Consider the following 13841-nt stretch of genomic DNA (forward strand, 5'->3'; position numbering starts at 1 on the left):
AATGAGTTGCTGCACATTTGAACTGCCTTCTGCTTTGAACTGAACTTAACCCTAGCTTGTGTTTACAATTCCATCCTCACCCTACTGGTCCCGAAGTCCTCTTGATAGGGAATTCTGGAGCCACAATGCAGCATTATGCCTTCCCCATAGAAAGAAGAAGTGCCTGGTAAGACTACCCAAAAATCCCACATGAGTATCATCTGCTCTGCCCTCATGGATCCCCGATTTATAGGCTGATCTGGCCACTAATGCTGTGTCTGACAGAGCCTGAGTCCTGACCTCGTGTCAGTGACCCAGAGAGCAGGACCCATATCCAGCAGGTGAGACTGGCCATTCCCAGTCCGTCCTCACTACCCATCCTTGGAATTCGGGCATCTGTCTCCAGACCTTTGCTGGAATTCCTGCACAAGAACTCCCAACCGACACCCAGACAGTTGGCCACACACTGAGCACATTAGAACCGCCATGGCCTTAGGTCCTCATCTCTTCCCAACTTCGTTTTTCAGGCTTCGGAACCTAAACTTTATCTCCAATCATTTCCCAGGGGTGAACGTGATGCAGAAATCAGAACTCATCCTACCCCATGTCAAGAAATATTGTGGATGGGACGCCTGGGTGGCTCAGTGGGTTAAGCCGCTGCCTTCGGCTCAGGTCATGGTCTCAGGGTCCTGGGATCGAGTCCCGCATTGGGCTCTCTGCTCAGCAGGGAGCCTGCTTCCTCCTCTCTCTCTGCCTGCCTCTCTGTCTACTTGTGATTTCTCTCTGTCAAATAAATAAATTTAAAAAAAAGAAATATTGTGGATGTCATGTTGTCCAACATTCAGTGTAGGAGAAACCAGCATGGCCCATGAGGCCCCGCCCATGCTTGAGGGGAGGGCAGTGTTCGGCACAAACACGCATTGTGACCCTCAGCATGAGCCCTGTTCTCAAGTAAGGCCTCTCAGTGGCTGGACCAAGAGCCAGCTTTTGGGGCTTGCTGTGCCCCTAGGCCCCATCCTTAACCAGAGTTCGGGATGTCAAGTCGCCCCTTCCCAGGGCTCTGTTATAGAATCCCACTTTGGTGAGACAACAAAGGTTAAAAAAAAAAAAAAGAAAAGAAAAAAATGCATCCCACAAAATGCGTCTAGACTCTTGGGATTGGGCCAAATCCCCACAGAGGGTCACTCCTCCATGGCCCTTGAGGCCATCCCGATATTCCATGGCCATTGTTGACACAAAATCCAGAGGCAAAATCCTGAGCAAGCCCCTCACACTCGCCATTTGTTGATATCCTGAAGAATTCTCCTCACGGTCTGTAGATCAGGTCTGCCATACCTACATCCCCAAACCTAAGCCGAGTTTGTGTTTTCAGACTTCTGTCCCACAGCCCTGACCAAACACCCTCCATGAAGGGGCCCCTGTTGCCACAACTCAGGACTGTGCCTGTCCTCTCCAAGGGAATTCTGCCCATTTCATTGGCAATAACCGTACAAATAGAAAACTCCAAAGTCCCTGAGGCAATCCCAATAATGTAGGCCGCCCAGGACAAACAGGGGTGATCTGACACCAGCTGAGCAAGAGCCTCCACTCAGAACCATAGACAAATGTCCACAGAGAAGAAGATTGAACCAGATAGGACCATAGGCCCTAATCGGACCCATTGCTTTGTTTTCCAGGCATCTCTCCTCAGACGCCTGTTTTCCAATACCAGTATATGGGGGTTTCCTAAGTCACCTATCAGAACATATCTCGTGTCCACATGGGAAATGTGCTCTTTGGAGCTGTCTCAAAATCTCCAGTTAGGAGAATCCTTAAGCGCCGCAGTGCAACTGCCCCATTCCAAGGTCTCCATGAGCACAAACCCATGTTAGGACACATATGCAGGAGAGTTCATGTCAACTCAGTCGCCTTGGTTGCTTCCCCAGGACCAGCAGATCTTACCTGTCTTGTCACTAGCAGACAACTGGAATGCGAGGCGGGCTGCCCAGGCATCCATCTTTAGAACCCTGTTCTGGAGTCGTTCCATACAGGACGTCCTGGAGCCATCCAACAGGTCCTCACTGTCCTGCAGAAGGAATCCTTGTGGTTTGGAGCATATCAGAACTCCCACCATGGGAAAACCTCGATGGCCTTGTGATGCCCGGCCCCTTCATGAAGGGGTCATCATGGACAGGAACCCTAACCTGAGCCTATGGCTGAGCCTTTCCCTGAATTCAGATGCACGGGATCTCGATTCAGCTCTGCAGAGGGTGCTTTCCGTGTCCTTGCACTGAAACCTTAGGCTAGCTTGTGTTCTCAGACTTCCGTCCTCACACTCCTGGCCCGCAAACGCTCCAGTTTGGCAACACTGGAGCCACAATGCAGCAATCTAACTGCCTTCCAGAAGAAAAACGTTGCCCTATGGGACTACCCAGAAACGCCAAATGGGGATCAACCTGCATGCCACTCGACTCTACCACAATTATACAGTCTACCCTGGGCATTAATGCACTGTTTCACACAGTCTGAGCCTGGAACTCCTGACCGACACCCAGACAGCTGGCAGCACACTGAGCACAGCAGACCTGCCATGGCCTTAGGTCGTCATCTCTTCCCAACCTCGTTTATTAGGCTTCAGAACCTAGACCTTATCTCCAATCACTGCCAAGGGTTTGACGTGATGCAGAAATCAGAACCCCTCCTTACCCATGGCAGAAATATTGTGGTTGGCATGTTGTCCAACAATCAGTGTAGGAGAAACCTTATGGCACATGAGGCCCCGCCCATGCTTGAGGGCAGCATCACAAATTCTGGGCACAATCACGAATTGTGACCCTCAGTGTGAGCCCCATCCTCAAGTAAGGTCACTCAGTGGCTGGAGCAAGACCACGTATATGGGGCTTGCGACACCCCTAGGCCCCCAATCTTAACCAAAGTTCGGGATGTCCAGTTGCCTCTCCCCAGGGCTCTGCTCAAGAATCTCTCTTTTGGTGGGCCACCTGGTTAGGAAACAGAAAGGACTCCTACCATCCCAAGAATGACACCTAACTCTTGGGACTGGGCCAAATTCCCACAGTTCAGAGACTCGTCCATGTCCCATGAGGCCACCCCATCATTCAACAGCTATCAGTGACACAAAAACAGAGACAATAGCCTAAGCATGCGCCTCACACTTGCCCTTTGTTCATATCCTGAAGATGTCTCCTCACGATCTGTAGATTGGGCCTGCTATACCTACGTCCCCAAACCTAAGCCAAGTTTGTGTTTTCAGACTTCTGTCCCCACAGCCCTGACCAAACACCCTCCATGCTGGGGCCCCTGTTGCCACAACTGAGGACTGTGCCTGACCTCTCCAAGGGAATTCTACCCATTCCATTGGAAACAACCTCACATATTAGGAGAAACCTCCAAAGTCCCCAAGGCCATTACAATAGTGAAGGCCGCCCGGACAAACAGGGGCAGTCTAACACCAGCTGAGCACTGCCTCCACTCATACCATAGACAGATGTAGCCAGAGAAGAAGACTAAACCGGATTGGCCCCTAGGCCCTAATCGGATCCATTGCTGTGGTTTCCAGGTATCTCTCCTCAGTGCTGGTTTCCAATACCAGCCAATGGTGGTTTCCTGAGGCATCAATTAGAACAAATCATGCCTCCACATAAGAAACTTGCTCTTTGGAGCTGTCTCAAAATCTCCAGTTAGGAGAATCGTTCAGGTCCCCGGTTCCAACGCCCCATTCCAAGGTCTCAATGGACACAAACCCGCATTAGGTCGCATCCACAGGAGAGTCCATTTCAAATCAGGCCCCTCCTTTGCTCCCCTAGATCCAGCAGATCTAACCTGTCTTGTCACTAGAAGACAATTGGAATGAGAGGTGGGCATCCCAGCCATCCATCCTTAGAACCCTGCTCAGAATCATTCCATATGGGAAGTCCTGGAGCCAACCAACAGTCTCAAATGTCCTGCAAAAGAATCTTTGCCGTTTGGAGAATCTCAAAGCTCCCATCATGGGAAATCCTCCACGGCCTCGTGATCTCCCCCTCTTCATAAAGGAGCCATCAGGGACAGAAATACCAAACTGAGCGATCGACTGATCCTCACCCTGACTTCATATGCATGAGATCTCGATTCAGCTCTGCTAGTGTGCCTGCCGTGGCCTCGTCCAGAAACCAATGCTTAGCTTGTGTTCTCAGACTTCCATCCTCACCCTCCTGGCCCACAAGCCCTCCAGTTTGGTAATTCCAGAACTACACTGCAGCAGTCTGCCTGCCCTCCAGAAGAAAAATATTGCCCTCCGGGGATACCCATAAACCCCAAATGAGGACCAACCTGAACGCCACTTGACTGTACCCCAATTATACAGGCTGCCCTGGGCACTAATGCCCTTTGTGTCACAGCCTGAGCCTGGACCTCCCAACCCACACCCAGCTAGCTGGCTGCACACTGAGTACATCGGACCCTCCATGGTCTTAGGTCGTCATCTCTTCCCAACCTCGGTTTTCAGACTTCAGGACCTAGACCTTATCTCCAATCACTGCCCAGGGTTGAACATGATGCAGAAATCAGAACTCCTTCCAAGTTGCAAGAAACCTTGTGGTTGGCATGTCGTCCAACATTCAGTGTAGTTGAAACCAGTGTGGTCCATGAGGCCCCGCACATTCTTGAGGGCTGCGTTGGTCATAATCACGCATTGCAACCTTCAGCGTGAGTCCAGTCCTCAAGAAAGGCCTCTCAGTGGCTGGACCAAGGGACGACATATTGGGCTTGTCATGCCCCTAGGCCCCAATTTTTGACCATAGTTCAGGTTGTCCATTCGCCCCTCCCCAGGACATTATTTGGAATCCCTCTTTTGGTGGGACACCTGAGGGAACAAAACTGAAAGGACTCCTCCCATCCCACAGATTGACCCAAAACAATTGGGATCAGGCCAAATCCACAGAGAGGAAGACTCATCCATGGCCCATGGGGCCTCCCCGACATTCCACGGCCATCTTTAACAAAATCCAGAGACAAAAACCTGATTAAGCGCCTCACACTCCCCCTTTGTTCATATCCCGAAAAGTTCTCCTCACGGTCTGTAGATCAGGCCTGCCATACCTACGTCCTCAGACCTAAGCCGAGTTTGTGTTTTCAGACTTCTATCCCCACAGTCCTGGCCCACACACCCTACACACTGGGGCCCCTGGAGCCACTCATTAGGACTGTGCCTGCCCTATCCATGGGAGTTCTGTCCATTCCATTGTCCACAATCGACAAATTAGGAGAAACCTCCAAAGTCCCCAAGGCCATCCCAATAGTGTAGGCCACCCTGGACAAAGAAGGACTGTGTGAAATCAGCTGAGCATCTACATCCACTCAGATGGATATCCCCAGAGAAGAATTGAACCAGACAGGCCCCTAGGCCATAATCGGATCCATTGTTTTGGGTTCCATGCATGCCTCCTCAGTGGCCTGGTTTCCAATACCAGCATATGGGGGTTTCCTGTGGCACCCATCAGAATAAATCTCGTCTCCACATGGAAACTTGTGTGTTCGAGCTGTGTCAAAAGCTTAGGAGAATCCTTCATGGTCCCGGTGCCACCGCCCCATTCTAAGGTCCTCATGGACATAAACACACATTAAGACCCATCCTCAGGAGAGTCCATTTCAACTCATCCCCCCTCCCAGTTGCTCCCGCAGAACCATCAGATTGAACCTGTGTGGTTGCTAGGAGACAATTGGAATGCGAGGCAGGCTGCCCAGGCATCCATCCTTAGAACCGTGCTCGGAAGTCATTCCATATGGGACATCCTGGAGGCATCCAACAGGTCTCAATTGTCCCACAGAAGGAATCCTTGCAGTTTGGAGCATCCTACAACTCCCAACTTGGAAAACCTCCATGGCCTCGAGATTCCACCCCCTTCATGAAGGGGCCATCATGGACAGAAACTCCAACCTGAGCCAACGTCTGATCCTCTCCGTCACTTCAGATGCACGAGATCTCAATTCAGATATGCAGAGTATGCCGGCCTTGCCCTCGCCCTGAAACCTAAGTCTAGCTTGTGTTCTCAGACTTCTGTCCTCACACTCCTGGCCCCAAAGCCCTCAATTTGGCAATTCTGGACCCACAATGCAGCACTCTGTCTGCCATCCAGAAGAAAAATGTTGCCCTTATGAGCTTCCCAGACACCTTAAATGAGGATAAACCTACACGGCACTCGACTATACCCAAATTATTATAGTCTAACCTGGGCACTAATGCATTGTCCAACACAGCCTGAGCCCGGACCTCCTGACCAACATCCAGACAGCTGACCGCACACTGAGCACATTGGACCCGCCATGGCCTTAGTTCACCATCTCTTCCCAACCTTGGTTTTCAGGATTCAGAACTTAGACCTTATCTCCAATCACTACCCAGGGTGAACATGATGCAGAAATCAGAACTTCTCCTTCCCCATGGCAAGAATCCTTGTGGTTGGCATGTTGTCCAAAGTTCAGTGTAGGAGAAACCACTCATGGCCCATGAATCCCCGCTCATCCTTGAAGGCTGTGTTGGGCACACACATGCATTGTGAACCTCAATGTGATCACTGTCATCAAGTCAGACTTCTCAGTGGCTGGAACAAGATCCCGCATAGGGGGCTTGCCGTGACCCTAGGCCCCCTATCTTAACCAGCGTTCCGGTTGTCCATTCGCCCCTCCACAGGCTCTGCTCTGGAATCCCTCTTTTAGTTGCACACCTGAGGTAAAAAATCAGAACGTACTCCTTCCATCCCACAGAATGACCACAAAATCTTGGGATTGGGCTATATCCCCAGAGAGGGAGACTTGTCCATGACCCATGAGGCCACCCCGACATTCCACGGCCATCAGTGACACAAAATCCAGAGACAAAAGCCTGAGCAAGCGCCTCACACTCATCTTTTGTTCATATCCTGAAGAGTTCTCCTCAAGGTCTGTAGATCAGGCCTTCCATACCTACGTCCCCAAACCTAAGCCAAGTATCTGTTTTCAGACTTCTGTCCCCACAGCTCTGACCCACACACCCTCCATGCTTGGGTCGCTGGATCCACACCCCAGGACTGTGCCTTCCCTCCCCAAAGGAATTCTGCCCATTTCATTGGCTACAAACTTGCAAATTAGGAGAAACCTCCAACGTCACAGAGGCCATGTCAATCGTGTAGACTGCCCGGGATGAACAGGGGTGATCTGACACCAGCTGAGGAACTACCTCCATTCAGACCCGTAGACAGATGACATGAGAGAAGAAGATTAAACCAGACAGGACCTTAGTCCTTAATCTTATCCATTGCTTTGGTTTCCAGGCATCTCTCCTCAGAGTTCTGGTTTCCAATACCAGCATATGGGGGTTACTGAAGCACCAATGAGAACAGATCTTGTCTCCCCATGGGAAACTTGCTCATTGGAGCTGTGTCAAAACATCCAGTTAGGAGAATCTTTCAGGACCCCGGTGCCACCGCCCCTTTCAAAGGTCTCCAAGGACACAAACCAGCATTAAGTCCCATCCTCAGGAGAATCCCTTTCAACTCAGCCCCATCGGTTGCTAGCCAGAGCCAGCAGATCAAAAGTTTCCTGTCACTAGGAGACAATTAGAATGTGATGTGGACTGCCCAGGCATCCATCCTTAGAACCTTGCACTGGAGGCGTTCCATAAGGCATGTCCTGGAGCCATTCAACTGGTTTCAGTTGACCTGCAGAAAATCTCTGTGGTTTGGACCATCTCACTACTCCCATCATGGGAAAACACCCATGGCCTCGGGATGACCCCCCTTCATGAAGGGGCCATCATGGACAGAAACTCCAACCTGAGCCAACGTCTGAACCTTGCCCTGACTTCAGATGCACGAAATCTTGATTCAGTTCTGCAGAGTGTGCCTGGGGTGCCCTCGCCCCAAAACCAATGCCAAGCTTGTGTTCTCAGACTTCTGTCCTCACACTCCTGGCCCAAAAGCCCTCCAGTTTGGCCATTCCAGAGCCAGAATGCAGCACTCTGCCTGCCCTCCAGAAGAAAAACTTTGCCCTATGGGGCAGCTGAGAAACCACAAATGATTATCTTCTGCACACCACTAGACTGTACCGTAATTTAAGAGCTTATCTGGGCACTAATGCCCTGTCTGGCACAGCCTGAGCGCAGACCTCCTGAACAACACCTAGAATGCTGGCCCCAAACTGAACACATCGGAACCGTCATGGCCTTAGGTCGTCATCTCTTCCCAACCTCGGTTTTCAGGATTCAGAACCTAGACCTTATCTCCAATCACTGCCCAGAGGTGAACGTGATGCAGAAATCAGAACTCCTCCTTCCCCATGGCAAGAATCCTTGAGGTTGGCATGTCCAAGGTTCAGTGTAGGAGAAACCTGCATGCTCAATGAGACCCCGCTTATGAAGAGGGCTGCCTTGGGCACAAACATGCATTGTGACCCTAAGTGTGAGTCCACTATTCAAGCAATGCCTCTCAGTGGATGGACCAAGAGCCCGTATATGCAGATTGCCATGCCCATAGGCCTCCAGGCATAACCAGAGGGTGGGTATTCCAGTTGTCTGTACCCAGGGTTCTGCTCTAGAATCCCTCTATTGGGGGGACACATGAGGCAGAAAACAGGACTCCTCCTGTCCCACAGAATGACCCCAATCTCTTGGGATCTGGGCAAATAACCGGAGAGGGAGACTCTTCCATGGCCCATGAGGCTACTCCTACATTAAACGACCATCGTGAATACAACATCCAGAGACATAAACCTAAACGATAGCTTCTCATTTGCTGTCCTTTCTAATCATGAAGAGCTCCCTTCACGGAATGTAGATCACTCCTGCCATAACCTCCGCCCCAAACCTCAACCGAGTTTGTGTTTTTGTATGTCTGTCCCCACAGCCCTGGCCCACACAGCCTCCATGCTGGGGCCTCTGGAGCCACACCACAGGACTGTCCTGCTCTCTCTTAGGAGACTGTTCCCATTCCATTGTCCACAACCCAACAGAATAGGAGAAACCTCAAGGCCCCGGATAACATCCCACAGCTGTAAGCCACCCTGGACCAACAGGGACATTCTTACACATGCTGAGCAACTACCTCCACACAGACACACAGACAGATGCCAGCAGAGACAGAAGATTAAACCGGAATAACACTTAGGCCCTAATCTGAACTCTTGCTTTGGTTTCCAGGTGTCACTCCTCAGAGGCCTGTGTTAGAAGACCAGCATATGGGGCTTTCCTGAGGCACCAAACAGAACACCTCTCGTCTCTACATGGGAAGCTTCCTTGTTGGAGCTGTGTCAAACCCTTTGGGTTGGAGAATCCTGCAGAGTCCCTGAGCCACCGCAACATTCCAAGGTCTCCATGGCCACCAACCCACCTTATGACTCATCCTCAGGAGAGTCCATTTCAACTCAGCCCTCTGGGTAGCTCACCCAAGAGACCACAGATTAAGCCTGCCTTTCCCTGACCAGCTAGTGGGAATGTGAGGGGGCGTTTTGAGGCATCCATGCTTAGACCCTGCTCTCGAGTCTTTCCTTATGGGGTGTCCTGGAACGATCCAATAGGACTCAACTGTCCTGCAGAAGGAAACCTTGAGGTTTGGAGCAGCTCGCAGCTCTCAGTGTAGGGAAACCTCCCTGGCCTCATGACGCCCCCACCCCCTTCAGTAAGGGGCCATCATGGACACAAACTCCAGCCTGAGGCAATGTCTGATACTCGCCCTAACCTCAGGTGCAGGAGATCTCGATTCAGCCTCTACAGAGTGGGCCTGCTGTGCCCTCAGCCCCAAACCTCATGCTAGCTTGTGTTTTCACACTTCCTTCCTCACACTCCTGGCAAACAAGCCCTCCAGACTGGGAATTCCGAAACCACAACACAGCCCTCTGCCTGCCCACCAGAAGAAAAACGTTGCCCTATGGGGCTCCCCAGGAACCCCAAATGAGGAACAACATGCTCGGGCCCCGACCGCACCCCAATTGGATAGGCTGCCCTGTCTGACACAGCCTGCGGCCAGATGTCCTGACAGACAAGAAGACAGCTGGCCGCACACCCAGCACATTGGACACACCATGGTCTTAGGTCATCATCTCTTCACAACCTGGGTTTTCAGACATTTGAACCTGAAGCACAAATCAGAACTCCCCCTTCTGCATGGCTGTAAAGCTTGCTGTTGGCATGGAGTCACACCTTCAGGGGAGGAGAATCCTTCTTGGCCCCTTAGGCCAAGCCCAAATTTGAATGCCGCCTTGGGCACAAACTTGCATTATGACCGTCAGCATGAGCCCCATGCCAAAGTAAGGCCTCTCAGGGCCTGGACCAAGATCCCGCATACGGGGCTTGCCAAGCCCCTATGCTCCCAAACCTCACCAGAGTTCGAGATTTTCAGTCACTCATACCCAGGACTGTGATCTGGAGTCTATCTCCTTGAGAAACACCTGAGTCAGACAACAGGACTACACCCTTTCCACAAAATGACCCAAAAATCTTTTGAGCTGGCCCAACTCCTCAGAGAGGGAGACTCTTCCATAGCCCCTGAGGACACCCCTACATTCCACTGCTATGGTGGACACAACCTCCAGAGACAAAAGCTTGCGTGACTGCCTCCCATTCGCCTTTATTTCATAAACCAAGGAGTTCCCATCATGGTCTGTGGATCCGGCATGCCATGCCATGGTGCCACACCTAAGCTGAGTTTGTGTTTTTCAGACTTGTGAGCCCACAGCCCGGACCCACACCCTCCAGGCTAGGGCCAATGGAGATACACCGAAGGACTGTGCCTGTCCTCTCCAAGAAAACTGTGCTTAATCCATTGGCCACAACCCTACAGATTAGTAGAAACCTCCAAGGCCTCCAAGGCTGTGTGTCGGCTGCCCTGGACTAAGAGGCGCACTCTGACAGCAGCTGAACAACTTTCTCCACTTAGACACTCAGTGTCCCGAGAGACAGAAGATTGAAACGGAGAGCCACCTAAACCCTAATCCAAACCCTAGTTTTGGTTTCCAGGTGTCTCTCCTCAGAGAACTGGTTTGAAGACCAGCATCTAGGGCATTTCTGAGGCACCAAACAGATCCTCTCTCCTCTCCACATGGGGAGCATTTTTATTGGAGCTGTATCAAACTCTTCGGTTAGGCGAATTCTGCAAGGCCACTGAGCCACCACCACATTCCAAGGACTCCATGGATAAAAACCCACATTACGACCGATCCTCAGGAGAGTCCATTTCAACTCAGCCCCCTGGGTAGCTCGCCCCAGGGCCAGTAGTTCAAACATGTCTTGTTGCAAAGAGCCAATGGGAATGTGAGGTATGATGTACAGGCATCCATCCATCGAAACCTGCTCTCCAGTCCATCCGTATGGGACGTCCTGGAGCCATTCAACAGGACTGGACTGTCCTGCAGATGTAAACCTTGTGGTTTGCAGCAACGCACAAACTGCGTATGTGCTGGTGTCTAAGGTATTGTGCACGATTCTCCAACCCTGAGGGTTTGGCACAGGTCGAAGGGCACGGTACTCCTTCTGGGGACAGGATATGTTCTGTTGTGTGGCTCAGGGACAACATGTTGTATCCTAAATTGGTATTCCAGAACCCTGATGACGGATGCCTGAAAACCTAATCTAGGGTTCCCATGAGATCCTAGGGGCATGCCAGGTTCAATCTTCTGACCCAGGAACATTGATTTGGCTGTCTTCATGGATGCAGGTGATCAGGGTGTTTCAGACTGGCATTTGCGTCCAGTGCTGGTGACAATATTGGGGTGGGCACAGGGGCTTGCATGTTTCTCCTAATCTGGAAGGTTTGGGCAGCTTTGATGGGTACAGTTTCCTTGGGGATGGCAGGCACAGTCCTGTGGTGTGGATCCAGAGACCCTATCCTGGAGGGCATATGAGCCATGGTTTTGGGAGAGAAGTCTGTAAACACAAATGCGGGTTAGGGTTAGTGGAAAGGTGATTGCAGGCCCAATGCGTAGACCTGGACTGCAGCTCATCAAGAATTGTAATTAAGGTGACTGGAAGGCGATAACACAGGCTTTTCTATCTGGATTGTGTGTCCAGGATGGATTCTGAATGCAGGTGTGGTCTCTTGAGTCCATAAGAGTCAGTACCTCACGTAGGATCCTAGAGGCTCTCCATAGTTTGGTGGCTTTTTCGGGGAAGGGAAGAGTGCTGTTTTCCATCTTAGGGGTGTCCCAAAACAGGGATTCCTGAGATGAGATCTGGATCTGGGCCCCTGGAAAATCCCACCAAAATTTAGAATTTGGGCTTTAAGGGCGTATCAGGCCTGCAGTATGGAATCATGTTGGTGCAATTGAGAGGGCTTGTTTCAAAGCATTCTCAGACTGAGGTTTACAATGCATGTTTGTGCCCAGGGAGGCCCTCAGGAGTGGCCATGGTCTCATTGGCCATGTCGCTGGCACCCACTGTGGGGGTTGGATGCCCATCCCAATAACCAGGTCTCCTGCCATGGGGAAGGAGGAGCTCTCTATTGTGTTTCAGATTCCTCCATTGGCAGGGATTCCAGCAAAGGTCTGGAGACAGGTGCCTGAATAAAAAGAATAGGTAGAGATAACGTACTTGGGTCATGGCTATCCCAAATACTAGATGTGGGGCCCGCTCACTGGTGACTGACACAAGGACCGGGATAAGGCTCTCTCAGACACAGCACTAGTGGCCAGGGCAACCTATAAATTGGGGTTCCCTCGAGGGCCAAGCAGATTGATCCTCAAGTGTTGTTTCTGGCCAGACTCATCAGGTGCTTCATGCTATAGGGAAGGCAGAATTCTGTGGTGTGACTCCAGAATCCGCTTTCAAGAGGGCTTGGAACAAATCAGGTGAGGATGGAATTGTAAACACAAGCTACGGTTCAATTCAGTGCCAAGCAGAAGGCAGTTCCAATGTGTAGCGGTTTATTTGAGACATCCAGCACCAGAAGAGAGTGGATGTCAGATGTTTGCTCACACTACATTTGTGTCTATGCTGACCGACCAATGGAGGGGTGGCGTCATGAAGCCATGGAGGAGTTCATATGCTGAGGCCTTTGAGCTGCTCAAATTGTAAGGTTTCCTTCTACTGGTGGTAAAGTCTGGTTTGTTTGCTCTAGGTTCCTCCATGTGGAAAGTTATTGAAGCAGAGCTCTCCGACATGGATGCCTAGAAAGCACACCTCTGTTGACAATTACAGCTGAGGGACATGGCAGGTTCATTCTGCTGGCTCTGGGGCCAAGTACCAAGGCCTTGAGTTGACACGGACTTCTTGTAGATGGGCCCCAATTCTGGTTTGTTACCAAGGAGATCTTAGAATGTGCTGGTTGCAAAGGTTCCATGCAGGATACTCCTACCCTTTGGGCTTGGCACAGGTCAAGGAGCACGGTATCCTTCTGGGAACAGGAGATGTTCTGTAGTGTGGCTTAGGGACCACATGATGTGTCATAAATTGGTATTCCAGAACAGACCCCTGAGGACAGATGCCTGAAAACCTAATGGGGTACCATTGAGGGCCAAGAGGCATTTTTGGTTCAATCTTCTAACTCATGAACATTGACTTGGCTGTCTCCCTGGATGTAGGTGATCAGGGTGTTTCAGACTGTGCATTTGCATCCAGAATGGCCAGCAATATTGGGGTGGGCTCATGGGCCTTCCAGGTTTCTCCTAATCTGGAAGGTTTGGGCAACTCTGATATGCACAGTGTCCTTGGGGATGGCAGCCATAGTTCTGTGGTGTGACTCCAGAGATCCCATTCTAGTGGGCATGTGAGCCATGGTTTTGGGAGAGACGTCTGGGAACACAAATTCGGGTAATCGACATTGTGGTGATGTGATCGCAGGCCCAATGTGTAGACCTGAAGGGTAGATCATCAGGAACTTTAATTAGGGTGACTGGAAGGCAGTAGGACAGGCTTTTCTCTC

This window comes from Neovison vison, chromosome 2, assembly GCF_020171115.1.
Source record: "Neovison vison isolate M4711 chromosome 2, ASM_NN_V1, whole genome shotgun sequence".
Classification (NCBI taxonomy): Eukaryota; Metazoa; Chordata; class Mammalia; order Carnivora; family Mustelidae; genus Neogale; species Neogale vison.